General features: G+C 38.5%; 1 non-coding gene across 1 annotated transcript; it reads left to right on the forward strand.

The window, feature by feature from the left end:
• The first annotated feature begins 4,675 nt into the window (after nucleotides 1-4,675).
• Nucleotides 4,676-4,782, forward strand: LOC131250312 (small nucleolar RNA R71). Its single transcript, XR_009173235.1, has one exon. It is a non-coding gene; the product is annotated as a small nucleolar RNA R71 (small nucleolar RNA).
• The last annotated feature ends 16,102 nt before the right edge of the window (nucleotides 4,783-20,884 follow it).

Here is a 20,884-nt window from a genome sequence, read left to right on the forward strand (position 1 = left end):
CATGTCCTCTGAATCAAGTTTCTCAACAAATGGCTTTAATCGATGTCCATTTACTTTAAACTCATTGCCATTGTTTGGATTCTGAATCTCGACAGCCCCATGAGGATAAATATTGATAATAGTAAAAGGGCTGGTCCAACGAGATCGGAGTTTGCCCGGAAAGAGATGTAATCAAGAATTATATAAAAGGACCTTTTGACCTGGTGTGAATGATTTTTGAAGAATGTGTTGGTCATGAAACACCTTCATCCTGTCCTTGTAAATTCTCAAGTTCTCGTATGCATCATTCCGAATTTCTTTGAGTTCATTCAACTGAAGTTTGCATAGTTAGCCAACATTGTCCAAATTGAAACTCAGATTTTTGATTGCCTAGTAGACTTTATGTTCCAACTCCACAGGCAAATGGCAAGCTTTCCCATAGATAAGTCTAAAGGGAGACATTCCAATAGGGGTTTTAAATGCAATACAGTAAGCCCATAAAGCATCGGTCAATTGGACTGACCAATCCTTACGGTCAGGGTGAACCGTCTTTTTCGAGATGTGTTTAATTTCCCTATTGGAAATCTCGGCTTGCCCACTTGTTTGTGGGTGGTATGGAGTTCTCACCTTATGAGAGATGACATATTTTTTTATTAATTTCACGAATGGTCTATTACAAAAATGTGAACCTCTATCACTAATGATGGCTCGAAGCGTTCCAAACCAGGAAAGGATGTTCTCTTATAAAAACTTAATGACCGTTCAATGATCATTGTTCCAGCATGGAATCACTTCGACCCATTTAGTGACATAGTATACCATGAGCAAAATGCATAAATGGCCAAAAGATTGGGGGAATGGTCTCATGAAATCGATGCCCCAACAATCAAATGCTTTTATGATAAGAATAGGGTTTAAGGGCATCATATTTCGATGGGACAATGCTCCTAATTTCTGACAATGCTCATAAGCTTTGCAAAACTCATGAGTGTCCCTGAACATAATGCTCTAGTAAAAGCCACACTGCAGAATCTTGCCCGTGGTCTTTTTAGCAAAAAAGTGACCACCACAAGCCTGAGAGTGATAGAAGGAGATGACACTATGATGTTCATCTTCTGGCACACATTTGATTAAGATTTGGTCTGGGCAATATTTAAACAAATACAAATCATCCTAGAAGAATTTACGCACCTCGATGAAAAATTTCTTCTTATCTTGCGCATTTCAATGTGTCAGTGTGGAGCTTGTGGCAAGATAATTAGCAATAACAGCAAACCAAGGTGAATGGGAGACTTTGAACAGTTGTTCGTCAGGGAACATGTCATTGATATGTGTCATTCCAAGGGAATTAGGGAGATCAAGGTGGGAAAGATGGTCAGCCACTACGTTCTTTACTCCCATTTTATCTCTTATTTCCAAATCAAATTCTTGGAGTAGGAGGATTCGTCTAATCAGGCGGGGCTTAGCATCATTCTTGGAAAGAAGATACTTAAGTGCCACATGATTTGTGTAAACAATGATCTTAGATCCGATCAAGTAGGACCTAAATTTGTCCAAAGCGAACACTATGGCTAAGAGTTCCTTTCCGTGATCGAGTAGTTCACTTGGGCAGGATTCAATAACGTAGGGCTTCTTTTCTTTTCTCTAGTCTAAAATCGCCCCAAGAGCATAGTCAGACGCGTCGCACATAAGTTCAAAAGGAAGGTTCTAGTCTGGTGGCTGCATGATAGGTGTAGTGGTTAACATGCCCTTGACCTTGATAAAAGCTTCCTAGCATTGCTCAGTCCACTCGTATGGTGCATCCTTTTGAAGTAGATTAAATAAAGGATGAGAAAGAAGACTAAAGTCCTTTATGAATCTTTTGTAAAAATCGACGTGTCCTAAGAAGAATTGCACGTCTTGTATGTTCTTGGGTGGAGGTAGGTTAGAGATAAGATTAATTTTTTCTTTATCTACCTCAATTCTTTTGGACGAGATGATATGTCCAAGGACAATTCCATTACGAACCATGAAATGACACTTCTCCTAATTGAGTACCAAATTCTTTTCCTCACATCGCTTCAGTACACATTTAAGATTCACTAAGCAATGCTGAAAGATGGACCAAAGACAAAGAAGTCATCCATGAAGACCTCTAGATATTGCCCCACCATGTCAGAAAAAATACTCATCATGCATCGTTGAAAAGTGGCAGGGGCATAAGATAGTCTGAATGACATCCTTCGGTAAGCAAAGGTGCCAAAAGGACATGTGAATGTGGTATTTTTCTGATCTTCAGGGGCTATCTCTATCAGGTTGTAGCCCGAATACCCATTAATGAAATAGTAATATGAATGACTAGCTAGCCTTTCCAAAGTTTGATCAATGAATGACAAAGAAAAGTGGTCCTTCCTTGTGACGGTATTCAACTTTCTATAGTTAATGCACATTCTCCAACCAGTAGTAACTCTAGTTGGCAGAAGTTCATTATTGGCATTGTCTATGATGGTGATTTCAGACTTCTTGGGAGCCACCTGAGTTGGACTCACCTATTGACTATCGAATATAGGGTATATGATACCCACATCCATTAGTTTAAGAACTATGTCCTTAACCACTTTCTTCATGTTTGGATTTAGTTTTCACTGTAATTACCGAGATGTCTTTACATTATCCTTGAGATAAATGTGGTGAGTACAAATTGAATGGTCAATTCCCTTGAGGTCCACAATTGTCCATCCAAGGGCTCCCTTATGCTCAATGAGAGTAGATATAAGCATACTCTCCTGTTCTTGCTAAAGGTGGGAAGAAATCACCACCGTGTATGTCTCATCTTGACTTAATAGACATATTTTAAAATAGAGAATAAAGTTTTTATGTTAAGCTTCAGTGCCCTGAGGTTGGACGGTAGAGGCACTTCATCAGTTTGGGGCAACTCTTCAAATTGTGGCCTCTACCGGTTAACTTCAAGTACCAGCGTAGTATCAAGCATAACACCCATCTCCCTAATCATGTCATCATCAAAATCATGGGAGTGGGCCATACACATCTCTAAAGGGTCAAAGGATTAGGTCAAAGGTGTTCTATCTTTCATGAAAGATTCAATCATGTTAATATCGTAGAAATCGTCATCATCCTCTAACCGTCTGCCAGTATTGAAAAATATATTTAACTCCAATGTCATATTCCTGAAAGACATACTCATGACTCCATTCCTGCAATTAATAATTATGTTTGAAGTGGCAAGGAATTGGCAACTAAGAATGACGAAAATCTGAGTGCTCATGTTATTGATGGGTTTCGTATTTAGGATGATAAAATCTACTGGGTAGTAGAATCTGTCAACCTAGACCAACACATCCTCAACTATCTCTCTCGGTACAAGAACTGAGTGATCAGCAAGTTGTAGTGTGGTTAGGGTGGGTTTTAATTCACCCAAACCTAATCATTTGTAGACCGAGTAGGGAATCAGATTTACGCTTGCTCCCAAGTCAAGAAGTGCGTGCTCATTTCAGTAGTTCCCAATTACACAAGATATGGATGGGTTACCGAGATCTTTGAATTTCTATGGCACACCTTGCTTTAAGATGGCACTCACTTTCTCAGTTAAGAAGATTTTCTTTTGAATATTTGTCATCTTTTAGTCATACACAAGTCTTTCAGTAATTTGGCATACGAAGGTATTTGTTTAACTGCATCAAGTAGAGGAATATTGACCTTTACTTATTTTAACACCTCTAGAATGTCCTGAGAGTTAGAGAGGAGTTTTGGTGCAACCAACCATTGGAGAAATGGGGTAACCAGCTTGCCTTTGAAGTTCTGGTTCTAATTCTTGTGAAGAATGGCTAGATCAATCATTGTTGTCCTCTTCTATGTTCTTGGGCTTTTCAACCCTAACCGGAATGGTTTTGTCAATAGTCTTCCCACTCCTAAGAGTGGTGATAGATTTAGCTTACTCCATCTGATTTGAGGAGCTCAGATCGCTAACTTCATATTGTGGTTTTGGATTGGGAAGAGGTTGAGCTGAAAGGCTCTCCTTATTCCCAACCGTATTCCTTCTATCAAGCCCTTGTATGGCCTTTGTGAGGTCTTGAAAGGCTTGTGGCATACCCTGATTGAAAAGCTCTTTCTTTTAAAGATGTTTTAGAACCAGTTCCTCTTGAGGTTTCTCTTGATTTAAGATTTGGTTGAAGAAACCTTGAGGGGTAGCCGTTTGTCCATTCCTCCAACTGAAGTTTGGATGATTTCTCTAACTAGGATTGAATGTATTAGAGGTAGGTTCAATGAAAGGTTTTAGGTAATTATTCATGGCATTGGATTGCTCATTCAATACCTCTTCAAAGGCAGGTATTGTTGGACAATTTTTAGTTGTGTGACTGTTACAAGCACAAATACCGCAAACAATTTCCTTAGCTTTTTCCTAATTTAATTCCATGGGTTTGAGTTTTCCAGTGAGATCAGCTACTTTAGCACTGATATCATCGTCCTCTTTCAGGAGATACATTTCACCCCTTTCTTTAGATTGAGTCGGCCTAGACATAATGCTTGGTTTGGAGAGATGTCTCATGATTGTGTGTTCTCGGCAAGCTTATCAAAGTAATCCCACACATCATCGACACTTTTATTCATAAATTCCTCATTGCACATTGTCTCGACTAATTGACGCATGGGAGATGTCAGTCCATCATAGAAAAAGTTCATGATTCGCCATGTTTCAAAACCATGTTGTGGGCATGAACTGACAAGATCCTTGAACTACTCCCAACATTGGAAGAATGTTTCATCTACCTTTTGGGCGAAGTTCATGATCAACTTTCTAAGGGTGTTCGTCTTATGGTATGGGGAAATTTTCTTTATGAACTCCCTTGTCATGTCATTTCATCTACCAATAGATCGAAGACGTAGTGAATGTAACCACGTCTTAGCTTTCTCTTTCAAAGAAAAGGGAAAGAGTTTCAGCCTGACCATTTCATTAGACACGTTAGGAAAATATAGAGTGGCTATGATCTCATCAAACTCTTTTAAGTGTAAATATGGATTTTCATATTCAAGACCATGAAATTTTGGAAGGAGTTGGATCACCCCTGGCTTGATATCCATGTTGTCCCGTATTTTTTTAGAAAAATCATGCATGAGGGCATGCTCATCCCTGCCGGTTGTAAATAATCTCGTAAAGTACGAGGTGGGGGTGCTTGATGCACCTCATTCTCATCTGGGACTTCCCCAACCCGAGGTTGAGGTTGTTGATTTACAAGTTGATTTGCAGCCATCACTTCAATTAACTCTGAGGATCTTGAGTGGTGTCTAATCCTGCGATAGATAGATAACTCCTCAACCAATCCTTATTCACTCAAAAGACGTTAAGTGTTGTCACGAACCCACTTGGGCATGAAACACTCTCAGCCCTCAAATTCAGATTCTAATCTAAACCTAAAAAGAGAAAGGAAATAGAAATCTAGAATTAGAAAGAAAGAGGGAATTAGAAACAAGTTACCAAATTGGAAGATCCCAAGTTAAGGTCCTACAAAACAAGTCAGTTTCTAAAAGAAGAATTTCTAAAATTAGAAAGTTCCTCAAAATAAAAATAGAAAGTAAACTAGTTTCTAAAAAAAAAAAAAAAATTCTAAAAACAGAAAAAAGAAAATTTCTAAAAGCATATTAGGAAAGTTCTAAACCTAAAATTAGAAGGTAAGTTAATTTCTAAAAATAGAAAATAAAACCTGATCCTAAAAATAGAAAAATAGAAAAAATAGAAAGAGATTACCAATTTAGAAAGTTTCTATCAGGATCCTATAAAATAGGAAAGTTAGGTTAGTTTTTAAAAATCAAACAGAAAATCCTAAACCTGCCCCAAGAACTTATTCACAACCCCAAGTATAGGGTCGAGTTGTGGTAATAATCTCTGTAAGACCGAGGTCGAATTCACAAGGACTGAACCTTGTACGTATTCTGCAAGTAACTAGAATTAGAACTAGAAGAAGATGTAATCTAAATAAGGAGAATGTAAAAGAATAATTGTGAATTATTAAACTAAAGCTTGTAAAATTCAAAGGTGGGAAACTAGGGTTTCCAAGGATCCACTTATAGAAATCAGGGATATCTATGCTTGATTTACAAACACAACTAGAATCAAAGTCCCATCTTCATCTAGTTGGAAGATATGTCATTAAAAATCAACTATGAACTTCCTTTGATCCAGTTCTCAAGAGATGAGAGGTATGAGAACTAGAATTGATTCCATCACAAAACCATGCCTACGAGACAAGGAAAACAACAGAATTTACTAATCCACAACCAGTCTGAGAGAATTATGAGAGTTAGGGAGAATTCCATCATCCAATCATGCCTAGGGAATGATGGTGAACAACAGGATTTCCTAAAATCATAATTTCAATAATGAAAAGAACGTACTCAAAGCTATCGCAGATCCATTGTAATTTAAGTCACAATAAATTATTAAAAAACTAAAAGTATTTCTTATAAACAAACTAGAATCAAAGATAGTTCAACTTAAACATGAATTAGAGCCATAGAAAACATCCCATTACACTAAAAGCTTCACCTCTTAGCCCTAGCTAAGAGGTTTAGCCAATCATAAACATGATTAAACTAAAATCTCTAAAAAAAACATAAATAAACAAGAAGAAAAGAAAGGGAAAAAACTCTATTGAAAACAGCCGCCTCCACCCTCTCTCTCTCTTTGCCTTTGCTCACGTTCTCCCTGTTGCCCTCTCTCTCAACGTTTTTCTTCTCTTTATAGGATTTCTATCCATAGGTCGATTAGAGTCAGAGAACCGACTCTGTTTCCGCAGAAGAAATTCTAGAAAATCCCTGTTTTGGTGCGGCGAATCTTGGAAACCGACCTGCATTAGATCTGATCTAGGCTGGCTGATCGTCCCGATTTTCTGATCCGACTCCTTAGACGGGGTCGAGACTCACGTCCCGTGAATTTGGATAGTCAAGGTCATTGGTTTAGTCCCGAGATTGGTGGACCATCATGCCGAATCGCCTGGCTTTCTCGGACAGAGGTCTTGCGCACGTTTCTTGCGCTGTGATGATTGATGGGCCCCTGATCAGTGCCATCAGGGAAATCCAGTCCGTCCATTGGATTCAACTCGAAAAACCAGTCAGAGATGAACAGTTTTGGATCGGATCTGTGGTGGCCTACGAAATATTTCTTGGCACCATCTCTCTTCCGTTTGGACAGTTGAAAACCGATCTTCATTGTCTTTCTTCAATTTCTCTCCTAGGCCTGGATTAGATGGCTTGTTAGAGGCTACTAGATGGTCCAAATCGGACATCTGAGCTAAGATTGATGGCCCACAAAGATCGCCCGGATCTCTATGTTCATCCGTTCACAACGGCGAGAAGGAGGATTTTGAATCCTTACATGATTATGCGGGTCAGTGGTCTTTGACTGCTATGGCCGATTTAGTGCACAGCGGCCACACCCCTACTGTGCACTTGCACAATGTAGGGTGTGGTCTGCTTTGACCTTTTTGGCAAATCCACACCGTTCATCCGTCTTTCCTTCTAATTTAAGGGTGGAGCCCAAATTTGAGGCATATCCGGACATCAGGTGGGCCCCAAATCAATGATTTATGGCTAATCTTTCCGTTGGACAACTTCCACAAAGATCCAAGGGCTAAAATTTTACATGTACGGTTACTTTATGATCCTCGGGCTGGATATAAAGTTATGTCAAACAGATGGTGGGAACCCTATGATCTTGCATTCAGGATGATTTTCATGCCTCGTTATCTTCAATCACTTAGTTTTTTTGGATCTTTGGTGTGTGAATTCTTCAATCTCAGTCTCTTGAGATCCATCCCCTTTCCTTGGTGATTTTCGAGCATCAAATCCATGCTTTTAGTACCCTTTTCAGTCCAAGCTCTTAAATTCACCTTGCAACATAAACATGATTAAAATAGAATGTTAAGCATTATCATGTTCATAAAACCAAGTAATAATTGGGGTCTAATATGCAATAATTGACCCTTAACAGTCATGTTTCCTAAAGTTAATTTCATGATACCATTCCTACAATTAATGATGGCATTTGATGTTGCTAGGAATGGCCGACCATGGATGACAGGAATTTGAGTGCCTATGTCAATAATGAGTTGTGTGTCCAAGACAATAAAATCTACTGGATAGTAGAATTTATTGACTTTGACTAGTACGTCCTCTATCATTTGTCTCGGTATACGAACTGAATGATTAGCTAGTTGAAGTATGGTCCTGGTGGGTTTTAATTCACCAACGCCAAGCTGCTCATAAATCGAGTATGGAATCAGATTAACACTCGCTCCCAAGTCAAGTAGTGCATGTTTAATCCTGTAATTCCCAATTACACAAGAGATAGTTGGGCTACCGGGATCTTTGTATTTTGTGGCACATCTTGCTTGAGGATGGCACTCACTTTTTTTATCAAAAAAAAATTATTTTGACTATTTTGCCATCTCTTAGCCATACATAAATCTTTCAAAAACTTGGCATATGATGGCATTTTTTTAATGGCATCAAACAAAGAAATATTGATCTTCACTTGCTTAAGCATCTCCAATATGTCCTGAGTGTTAAACAGAGGTTTTGGTGAAATCAACCTTTGAGGGAACCAAGCAACTGACTTATACTCTTTTTTCGGTTCTTTCTCATATGTAGCATAGCCAGGTCCATCATTCCATCATTCCTCTCATGTTCTTCCAAGTCCTTAATCTTCTTAGCCCTCATTGGGGTAAACTTAGCTTGCTCCACATGGTGGTTCGAAGAGCTTGGGTCACTTATTTCTCATTATTGTTTTGGGATAGGTAGTGGTTGGGCTGGAAGAGTCCCTTTCTCCCTAACTGCTAGTTGTGACTCAATTCTTTGGATAGATGGTTTAAACACTCCCAAGGATATTTTAATATCCTGGAATGCTTGTAACACATTTTAGTTAAATTTTTCTTGATTTTGCATGAATTTCTGAACCATATCTTCTTGGGATCTTTTCTAATTTAATGGATTCAAATTTGACGGAAAAGCTCCTTGAGGATTTCTCTCTATATTGGTGGTTTACCCATTCCTCTAACTGAAGTTGGGATGGTTCCTCCAACTAGGATTATACGTGTTTGAGATGTGGGTGTTGAACGGCCTTTGATAATTATTCACGACATTAGATTCTCGTGTAATAACTTTTAAAACGTGGGAATTGTGGGAGAATCATATGCCAAGTGTATGTTATTGGTGTAATTACCATAACCAATTTCAACGTTCTCATCAAGTTTGACCATTTATACTCTTTTAAGTTCCATGGCTTCAATCTTTCTTATGAGATTAGGTACCCTAGCATTCACATTGTCTTCCTCTCTTAAGATGTACATTCCTCCCTTTTCTCTAGATTGAGTCGGCATGGCATTGGTGGGCTTTGATGAGGTATCCCAAGATTACGCGTTTTCAACAAGTACATCGAATAATCCCATGTGTCATCAGGATCCTTATTCATGAATTCCCTGTTACACATTATCTCTACGAATTGGCGCATGGGCGAAGTAAGTCCATCATAGAAAAAGCTTATAACCTGATAAGTTTCATAGCCATGATGTGGATAAGAATTTAAAAGATCCTTTAATCTCTCTCAACATTAGAAGAAGGTGTCTTCCTCTTTTTGAGAGAAATTCATTATCGCCCTCCTCAGGGTATTGGTCTTATAAACAGGGAAGAACATTTTAAGGAATTCCCTGGTCATCTCAGCCCATGTCCCCATTGATCTTGGCCTTAAGGAATGAAGCCAAGACTTGGCCTTCTCTTTCAAAGAGAAAGGAAACAATTTCAGTCACAGGATGTCCTCAGAGACATCAAATTGTAGGGTTGCTACAATCTCATTGAAATCCTTGAGATGTATATTTGGACTTTCAGAGTCAATTCCATGAAACTTCGAAAGTATTTGGATCACTCCCGGTTTGAAATCCGTGAGGTGTATTCACCCTTGCTGGTTGTAAGTAATCATGTAACGTTCTAGGCAGATGAACATTATGCACAACATTCTCATCTTGTTGTTCTTCGGCAGAATGGAGCGGTTAATTTATAGGCATATTTTCTATTGACTCCTATGATCTAAAGCGTGTTTAATCCAGTAATGGATAGGTAAACGTTCGAGTAATCCTCCTTCACTTAGGAGAAGTAGAGTGTTATCATAGACCCACTTGGGCATGAAACACTTATTCCCAAGTCTAAACTAAATCCTAAAAAGAAAATTACAAAAAAAAAAAAGAAAAGAAATTTGAAATCACTACAGCAAGAATAGTTGGAAAGAGATTATCAGATAGATTATTTTATGTCACTACACCAAAATCCCTATTTAGGAATGGTTAAAAACCGTTCCTACCTAAATGGTTTATGAACGGCTTTTAACCGTTCCTAAATAGGGTGTTGCAAAAACTTAGGAACGGTTGAAAACCATAGCAAATTTTCAATTTAGGGATGGTTAAAAACCATCGTAAATTTTCAATTTCGGAACGGTTCTAAACCCTTTTCATTTTGGGAATGGTATTTTAAGAATGGTATTTTTTCATATTTAAGAACGGTTTTGAACCCTCCCTTATTTAGGAAGTGTCGGTAAAAGGCAATAAATTTCTTTTTTCGATTGGAAATTGTATTTTTTTAATATTTGAAACCAAAAGAATGTTATAATATAATTAAAAATGAATATTAAAAAATATTGTATGACTTTAAAATAAAAGATATATAATATTTACAACAATAAGTTGAAAATTGTTCAAATACATTAAAAAAACCCTCCATATGGTCCACTCCTAACTTTTCCAATACAACCATTTCCAACCTCTTTGTGCACACATCATTTCAACCAAGCAGCGTTGATACCCATCTGCAACATTCACTACCAAAGTCTTCATCTGCAAGTTTAAGAGAACAAACATGTCAAGAAGTAAGTCAAATAAGACAATGTAGATTTTATAATGCATGTTTTTAGTTCCCACAAACGAACAAGACAAATGAATGGTTGTCTGAGTATGTTATTTATTGAATGTATATTATATTAGAGCAACCGAAAGCCTTCATATCAAGCACATAACAAGAATTAGGAAAAGAAAAAGGGACAGAAAAAATACATAGAATTCTCCTTTTTTTCTTTTCATTTTTTTTCCTTTTTATTTTTGTTTCTAAGGAATTCATATCCGAACTGACAACATCAACCAAATATTCAGCCTGACCAAGAAGATCAACAATGTAAGCATAATGCTCCACTCTACAATAGATGTTCCGCCTAGGAATTCCTCTAGTGAGTAGAAATTCCGTACAATAAGTTAAACTGACTTCACCAGGGGTCAGGGAGACCATTCGTTGATATGAACAATAATGAAGCACAACACAAGTCTATACCATTGAGTATACAAGAAGAGAATGCGGTTAAAGACGTTGAATGCAACTCAAGTTGACTTTCATATGATGCAAAATTAACATAATATTTTATAACACTTGCATAAATAAGATGCTGAAATTTACTGTCAATTGAATTGCATGTCCCAAACCATCAATGTTTTAGCTTCCTCACATTTAAAAGCACTAATCTCTCACCTTATATGATGTAAACCATCCAATATATTGCTCCAAAAAAATTAAAAAAACCAAAAAAAAAAAAAAAAAAACCATGAAGTATAAAAAAAAATGAGAAACGTCATGGACCCCACCATGGATGGCCAGATACTATAGGAATCTTAACCGTTAACAGGTGGCAAATGGATGTCAAAGAAAGCAAACACAGCAACCGTTCAAATTCAACCATAGGGACAGTGAGCAGGGTCCAGGCCTAGGTTTTTGCAGAATATTCTGTAAGCCCAGCTCAACCATAGGAATGAGTGGGCTTGGGCCTGAAATTGAATGGATCGATAAGTGAATGGGCAAGATGAGCCTTAAACACAACCCACCCATTACCACCCCAAAGAGCCGGATCTAAACTATGCAATGACATAGCTGGCATTGCATTTGATTTTTTGAACCAACAACTTATATATTTATGTATTTACTTTCCTAAAATGGAGAAGAAGATGGTTTGACTTGAAAATTAATCGATTGCCTACTTGTGATCGAGCGTCAGCTTGTAAATTTCTTTGATGGCAGAGCTCACAGCATATAGAGACATCTTCCCCACCTGCAGCACAGTTCATGCTGAAATTAGTGAACTCATGGATTTGCACAGCTACCTCTAATATCTGAAGTTTCGCTTCGTGGTCGTTTGGAAGACAGCAGATTTCTTGAGCCAACTGCACAGATTGCCCCAAGCTCTCGGGAGATAGGACATCGAGACCGACACTACACTAAAACTTTGGCTCGGGAACGGTTACGTTTCTGGTTTAGAAACGGCTTTTTAGGCTAAAACGGTTCGCAACCGCTCCTTAATTGTCTTAACACTCCCTAGTTGCAAACCCTACTCTCTCTCTCTCTCTCATTTTTTTCTCATTTCTTCCCGCCAAGTCCACCGGCCTCCCACCCAGCCCCTTTCAAAACCCACATCTCCTTCCCATCTCCTTCCAAAACTCCCATTTCCTTCCAATCTCCTTCCAAAACCTCAAACTCATCCCTGTTAAAACCCCATCATCGTCCGCACCTAGCCCCTTTTAAAACCTTAAACCCCTATAGATTGAAACCCATCGATTTTGCATATGAAACCTTCTGATCTAGCAATGCTCCCCTCTGACACCGTCGATCTTCGTCATCTTCTCTGTTTCCTGATCGATCTACACAGGTAAACCACATCACTACTGGACAATAAGGAAAACAGGAAATCAATGGACCTCGGTTGCTTTCGCCGCTCTTCAAATCTCAGTATCATCACAATCTCCCACATTTATGTCACTGCAGAAGGTCGTATACATGGTCCGATCGACTTCGTCCAAACGACTCGCATCGGATTTCCTCTTCTTCATCATGGAACAGAAATCAAAATCCAAAACCCTCACCAAACACAATCCATCACCACGTATACCCCGTTCGTTGTGTGTTTGGTGTCTGGTAGTTGGAGCTGGAGATGTTCCGGCATTACATCACGCAGGACGTGTAATTCCTTAGGGCTTTTGCATGGGCGTGAGTTCTGGATTCTTCTATTTCTTTTATTTTTCTTTCGGTGGATTGCTCGCATTGTCAGGGTTAGGGTTTTGGCTTCAGTTGTTCTGAATTAGGTTTTTTTTTTAGGGACGAGATGGTGGAAGAATGTGCAGATGACGACGATGCAAAGATGTGGATATCTGAGTTGAGGAATGCCATTTTGGAGGAGATGAAAATGCATGATGCGATCATTGAAGTAAGCTTTCGATGTTTTGGGTGTGTACAATAGCGTTTGCATTTCCTTCATCCTATGATCTTTCTTTGTGATGAGGAATTATACAGTCCCGGAATGGAGGATTTGAATGATCTCTCAGTTTCCTAATTTTGTACTAGTGGGGTCCATGGTTGGATGATCTGGACCATTGATTTGATTGGCTCATCAGTAGTGCGCCATGCGCCATGAAAATCTCTGGTGTGACCATTTAACTGTTCGTGGACTGCGAATGGAGGGTTCAGAACAAGAAAACACAGTTGTCATCCACATTTGACTGAGAAAGGCCATGGCTTGGATGGTTAGGATCTTCCACTCTTGGACAATCCATCCATCTGTGGCCATTCAGATCAACGGCCTGGATCACTGGTCCATGGGCTTACTTGAGGGTTGTATGCATGTCCTTGGGTCGAGGATCATGCATTGCAGAATCCCAGTTGGTAATCATTTCGATGTCTGTTCCAAATGAATTCGATGAGTTAGTTCTTCCTGTAAGATTTATAAATTTATTCCATCATGCTCTTAGTTTTCGCTGTGGACTACGTCAAATGGAAATAAGCAACTGAGGATGGATTTGTTGGGGAACATGCCACGTCCTGTTCTATCCAGTTATGCCCTGATGCATGTTAGTTTCCAAGTTTTGACTTTCAGCTGCAGGTCATTCATAGGGAAGTGACTTCTTACCCCCAGCCCCATGAGGTTTCCTGGCAGTTTGCTTTTGATGACTTACAGCCGAATTTCCTCCCCCAAACACTACTTGTAAGTGATTTACCTCTAAGTCACTTCCCACTTACAACTCATAGGCATCCAAACGAACCCTAAAGGTGAGTCTTGAAAGATGGCAGAAATAGCTTTATGGACATATAATTAGAGATTGCTTTGCAGAAACAGAAATTGGAAATGTAATCATTTGTTCCTTTGGGGACTTGGATCTTTCTAGTCTTATTATTATTATTTTTCTTCATTTCCGGGGATCTTGATGAGTGGTATCAGTAGCCATGCTCTAGAGGAGCTGTGTTCTACGAAGACAGGATACTCCATCTTAATAATATCCTGAGGTATGCATTCTTAGGAAAGATCGTTCCTTCATGGCAATTGGAGGCCCATGGAATGCAGCTCTAGATAGTGGAGATCCCTTGGTGGATGATTCCTCCTTGGTTCAGTTAGCTCCTAGGTGCTTACTGCTAGTATTTTTGTTTCTAATCCATCAAGAAAAAAAGAACCCATAATAAATTTGTCGTTAGGTTTTTAAATTTCAAAATATACAGATGGTATTTTGTTCACTAAAATCTAGAGTTGATTTCTTTGACAGACATGTGAAAGATTTAACCCAACTTGATCTGCAAAATTCCCAGCACTGGAATCGGTTTCTTGAGGTAGTCTTGGCTCCTTTTGTACTTTCTTAGTTCGTGTTTTTGTGCTGCATGACTATTGTGTGTTTGTGATTTTTGTTTAATGGAAGTTTCAGATCAAAATTTATGATTAATCATTAGAGGAATGATGATCTGATCTAATGCTAACTTGGTTGGAAGTTAGGGGTGAACAGATCATCTAAGGTATTAGTGATTTAGTGTACTTCTTTCTTGAGTTTATTTTGCTGCACTTGCAGCCAATCTAGCTTTTAAATGGTTTTGATTGATTGTCATCTACAGACTTCAGTTCCAACGGTACATTACAAGGTCCACAATGAATTTGCAACACCAATTTTTGTAAAACACAGAAAATAGTTATGGAATCAGCAATTATTCACAAATTTCCAGGCTATTAAACCTAATTTCTACATTAAAATCAAATTTATGACAACTCAACCGAAATTTCCAGCAATTTTGTGCAAACTCCAAGCACTAAAACATGATCTTTTGTTATGAGAAACTTTCTTAGCGATAACTGTAATTTCCAACATCTACAGTAAATTCTAGCAATGAATATCAAAATGACTGCACTTCTGGTCTCAAAAAGGAAAACGGGGTTATTTCTCTCTAATTCTCTAATCGTATGGTAAAAGCCTTTATATAGTAAATTGAACCTTAAATTGTCATTGAATCCTAGCCATTGGCTATAATACATTTCAGCCCTTCCAACAGATGTGAAATGATAGTCTAAGGAAATCCATAACGTCTCGAAAAAAATCCGTACAAAGACCCGAGTACCACCTCAGGCAGAAATCCCTGAGGATCATATTTTGTAGAAATTTAGGCAAAAATTAATTAAGTGTTGAACTAGATTAATCTGTGGATTTAGCTCGAACCACTATCAATACGAATGGTAAGACCTAAAACCATCAAAATTGCTAATTCAACACTGTTTGAGATTGTAGGAAAAATCTCAAAAGCCTATTGCTCTCAGGAGCACATTGAAACTCCGTATCGGACCTGGACCGCACGTCGAAAGTCCGATAACCGTGAACTATGAGGTTATGACTGCCTTAATGGGCTTGACAACCATCGTAGGAATCGGGCCCAAATAATATCAAGAAATGGATAATTTGAGCCTTGAATGAAGTGTGTGAGAAACCCGAATATCTTTATAAAATGCAATGAAACTTAAGTGAATTGGGTCATTCACTCACAGGTGAAATTGAAGATTTTAGATCTTCAGTTTCTGACCAAACTTCACCTATGGGAAAAAGAAATTTCCCTACTCTTATCCATATACTTTTGGCCCCGATCGAATAAGTATAACCGTTGAACTGACATGGGTCCCCTGCAGTCGATCAGCTAATCCAATCGCTCTGAAATCACATCCTAGCATAGATCCATTGTCAGGGAAACTATGCTATGACATAAGTGAATAATGGACCTTCAGATGAGCCTCGTTTGCCCGAAACAGGCACCCTTTGGTTATAACCTAAGTATACCATGGCCCTGCACTACAAGAAAGTAGGTCTTTAGCCTCAATTTTTTAGCCTCAATTGAAAAAATGGAGGCTAAATGTATTTTTTAGCCTCAGTTGCTATGGAACTGAGGCTAAAAGTTCATTTTTCGCCTCAGTTGCTAAATAACTGAGGCTAAAAGTCTACTTTTTAGCCTCAGTTGCATAAGAACCGAGGCGAAAGGTTTACTTTTAGCCTCAGTTCCATAGAAACCGAGGCGAAAGGTCTACTTTTAGCCTCGGTTCCATAGAAACCGAGGCGAAAAGTCTACTTTTTAGCCTCAGTTGCTAGGAACCGAGGCGAAAGGTATACTTTTTAGCCTCACTTGCATAGGAACCGAGGCGAAAGGTCTACTTTTTAACCTCAGTTGCATAGGAACCGAGGCGAAAGGTCTACTTTTTAGCCTCACTTGCATAGGAACCGAGGCGAAAAGTCTACTTTTTAGCCTCACTTGCATAGGAACCGAGGCGAAAGGTCTACTTTTTAGCCTCAGTTGCTGGGAACCGAGGCGAAAGGTCTACTTTTTAGTCTCACTTGCATAGGAACCGAGGCGAAAGGCCTACCTTTTAGCCTCAGTTGCATAGGAACCGAGGCGAAAGGCCTACTTTTTAGCCCCAGTCACATAGGAACCGAGACGAAAGGTCTACTTTTTAACCTCAGTTGCTAGGACCGAGGCGAAAGGTCTACTTTTTAGCCTCACTTGCATAGGAACCGAGGTGAAAGGTCTACTTTTAGCCTTAGTTACTAGGAACCGAGGCGAAAGGTCTACTTTTTAGCCTCACTTGCATAGGAACCGAGGTGAAAGGTCTACTTTTTAGCCTCAGTTGCTAGGAACCGAGGCGAAAAGTCTACTTTTTAGCCTCAATTGCATAGGAACCGAGGTGAAATGTCTACGTTTTACCCACAGTTGCATAAGAACCGAGGCGAAAGGTCTAATTTTTTATGAATGGGCCATTTTCCATCTGGACATTGCTCTATTTGATTCACAGGTGGGTGAAAAGTACACTCCATATTCATCTTTAAGAAATCACAGCCATTATTACCTGTTAGAGCAGAAGGTGGCCCACATGTACGTATTAACAGTCATTGATACACAGATCAGGCCAGTTAGAGCAGAAGGTGGCCCACATGTACGTATTAGCAGTCATTGATACACACATAGAGAGATTCTCTTTTTCCAAAGCATGTGGCCCACGTAATCATGGCACACCTGTGAGAGATACAACTTTCCATCAGGTGGGCCTCACTGTTTAGATCTTAAGGCCTACAAACCAGGCTGTTTCACTACTCAGGTGGGTCACATCTTACAAGCAATGGGATGAAAAATGGACAGCTACAAAATTGCTATACTCCAACGTTATATCTGCTCCAGTTATGCATGTGTGAATTTAAGGTTCTTTCTTTCAGATCCTTGCTTACATGAAGGAAAATCAGGACCATAAAAATCATGGACCCTGCTGCGGATGGATCACAGCCAGAAAAAATCAAACTCGTTAGATAATCCAAACCATCAGATCTGATAGTTAAATTTCTACAGCTTAGTACCATTTTCTTCTCAACCATCTAGTTGTCACCTAGTAGTTAAATGTTTAGTAGTTAGCATCTAAACAGCTTGGCCCACCTGATGAAAGGCTCGGATCTCTCCAATGTGTTCCATGTTGGCGTGTAGATAGGCAAAGCTTCACATATGTGTGGGCTTACGAACCGCATAGTTGTAACACGTGTTTGAGATCTGAGCTTTACATGAGATGAGCTATAAAAAAAAATTCCCTCGGCTCTTTCTCAAAATCCCTAAGCTCCCTCAGCTCTCTCTCAAAATCAGATCATTTCATACTCCCTCAGCTCTCTCTCATGATCCCTCAGCTCCGAAAGGAAATTCTGTCCTCCACACCAGCAATCTCTTCGCTGATTTCAGGTACTCATTCTCTCTCTCTCTCTCTCTGTTTTTTTCTCTACTGATTTCTCAACTGAAATTCTCTCGAAAATCAAAAATCGGGGCAGAAATCTCTCATTTTCGTGCGTTTTCCCCATTTGGCCGTTCAAAATCCGATTTCCACGTTTTTTGGTTCGATTTGAGGAGTTTTTTTTGTTGATTTCACTGAAATCTTGCTCAGGAAGTGGAAAATCCTGTCGTTTCTAGCTCATTTGCTGGATTTGAGCAGTTTCTACATTGCAATATCAGCGATTAGGGTTTGGTGTTCGATCTGAGAGCAAAACCCTATTCTCTGATGCGAAATCTGCTCCTCCATTGCCGATTTTCGTGCAGGCTAGAAAAACAAGGGGCATATACACCGATTGCAGCTCCTCACCGATTGCAAAAACATGGATAGGGTTTGGTTTTTGTAATTTTTTCTTGATTTCTGGTGCTTGATTTGTTTTGATCTTGATCTAACTTATGTCTCTTTATTCTTAGAGATTTCATTGGATTTTGTTTCGATTCTTGCTGATTTAAGTTGTAATTTAGGTTTTTGTATTTAGATTTTAGAGATTTATCTAAAAGTATATCTAAAAAAAAGTTATGTCCAGCGGCGCATTTTCTATGCCAGATAAGTCTAATATGGTAGAATGTAGTGCATTTTTATATGTGCGTATTTCTGATGGATATTTATTCTAGGAATGAGATTTTAGACATATGCAAAAAAAAATAAAAATCCCTCATACTGGTTGCTGCAGAATTTCTGTAAAATGCTATCTCTACCATGGTTTATGTTCACATTGTCTCATAGCAGAAATTGGACAGATATTTTAAAGCTGATTTTGATTGTTTTCCATTTTTCTGGGCCAAACTTAATAATACAATAATAATAACATTTATCATTTCATATTTACCTATTAATTTGCAAACAAAACTATATTGTACATGCACATTGTAAGTACTGCAGCAACCCACATACCCTAGCATACCATGTATTGTAAGAAGGAGCTTAATATATATCCATTCTGGTGCCACATATTGGAATGACCTGCTATAAAGGTAGAAAACAAAAGAACAGTCAGATTTTTAGAATGTGATGAATTCCATTGACGAAGTTATTGAATTTTTAAATTTTAGTATCATCATGTGGGCTCCACCATACTCGTATCTTTGTGGGGTCAAGGCTTTTTGATTTTCTCAGACATTGGAATATAAGTCGCAGGTAATAAAGCTTTAGAGCCTCATGTACACATGCTTGGACTTGTACAGCAGGAGTTTGGAAGCTGAATTTTGATGGCTTATTTTTGTTAGATCACTGTTCTTTGTGGTGTTGATGGGGTGTTTGGAGATGAGAAAGGCATGATTGTCAAAGCATCTCTACTGCCTAATGGAAGAGATGATTTCCGTAAAGGCCACTTTCTGAAGGTTTGAGGATTTTTGTGAGGGAGTTTCTAGGCTCCTTGACTGTGGGGAGGGAATTATCAAAGGTTTTGCGATGGGCTACCTCTTGTGAAGTAGAAGCCTTGCCTGTCTTCGTTTTTGACAAAAACTGCCCTCTAGAAAGCCTCCTTGATAAACATATAGATTGTCTGTTTTTGCAGCGATGGTAGCATTGTTGTGGTCTCCCTGGCTAGGGAGGGTGATCCTTGTTAGTCTCTACATTGAGAATTCTGTCCTGCTTCCTTGATGCTATTTTCCTTTTCTTTTTTTTGAGTAAATACTTCATTCCTGAAAAAAAGTTTCTAAGAAAAAGAAGAAAAATAAATATATATATATATATATATATATATATATATATATATATATATATATATATATATATAAATCATTTCTTGATAGATGTAGTAGTATTGAAGAGAAGGTTATCCAGATTTCTTGTTCAAAGAAGATTTGAACCATGGCAATTTATATGCTTTGAAATGGGATTAATCTGATAGTTTCCATTGAACTTTTGTGGAATGGAAAGACACATTGGGAAAAGCTCAATTCTTTTGATCTTGTTCAAAAAAAAAAGAAGTGTAATGAGCCCCTTCATTACTGAGTTTGATGCTGAACAAATTGAGATCTTTATAATCCTTGGAAAGAGAATGATCAAATTGAGATCTTTGTTGTTTTAGGTGGAGTGTTGTGTCAGAGGTCTAATATGACATGGAAATCCATACATTTTTGTATTAAGCTCCTTCTTACAATACATGGTATGCTAGGGTATGTGGGTTGCTGCAGTACATACAATGTGCATGTACAATATAGTTTTATTTGTAAATTAATAGGTAAATATGAAAGGATAAATGTTATTATTATAGACACTGCAGTACAAAAGCTCAATTCTTTTCATTTCTACCTCCTCATGGTTCAGGGTTCATGGTCATTTGGATTAGGCTTGAAAGGTCAAAAGTGTGTAGGAAGTTTTGGTTTCAGAAATTTGTTTTCTAATCTGTTTTTGTTGTGTTTGCTTTCTCAGCCTGCAAGGCCAGGGGATCGGATCTGAGGGTTCACTTCAAGGTACATTGACCTTCATCCTTTTACCTGTTTCTGCTTCTAAGCATTTCATGTGAATTTTAGTAATCTTTCAAAAAACATGAATTTTAGTAATCTCATATATTTTGGAATTCGGAGATCAAAAGAAATTTTATTATGTTCTTGTGGGTGGTTGAGTGTTGATTGAGAATACACATTGATCAAAATTGTTCGGCGGATGGTCAGATGTGTAACAATGGTGTTACTATGTTAGTAATCTATTATTCACGTGGCATGCAGATGATAATTCAAAACAATTAAAATTTTCGTTTGCATTCACACACATGATTAACTTTGCCTCAAGCAT

Source organism: Magnolia sinica, chromosome 6 (assembly GCF_029962835.1).
Source record: "Magnolia sinica isolate HGM2019 chromosome 6, MsV1, whole genome shotgun sequence".
NCBI classification, from domain to species: domain Eukaryota; kingdom Viridiplantae; phylum Streptophyta; class Magnoliopsida; order Magnoliales; family Magnoliaceae; genus Magnolia; species Magnolia sinica.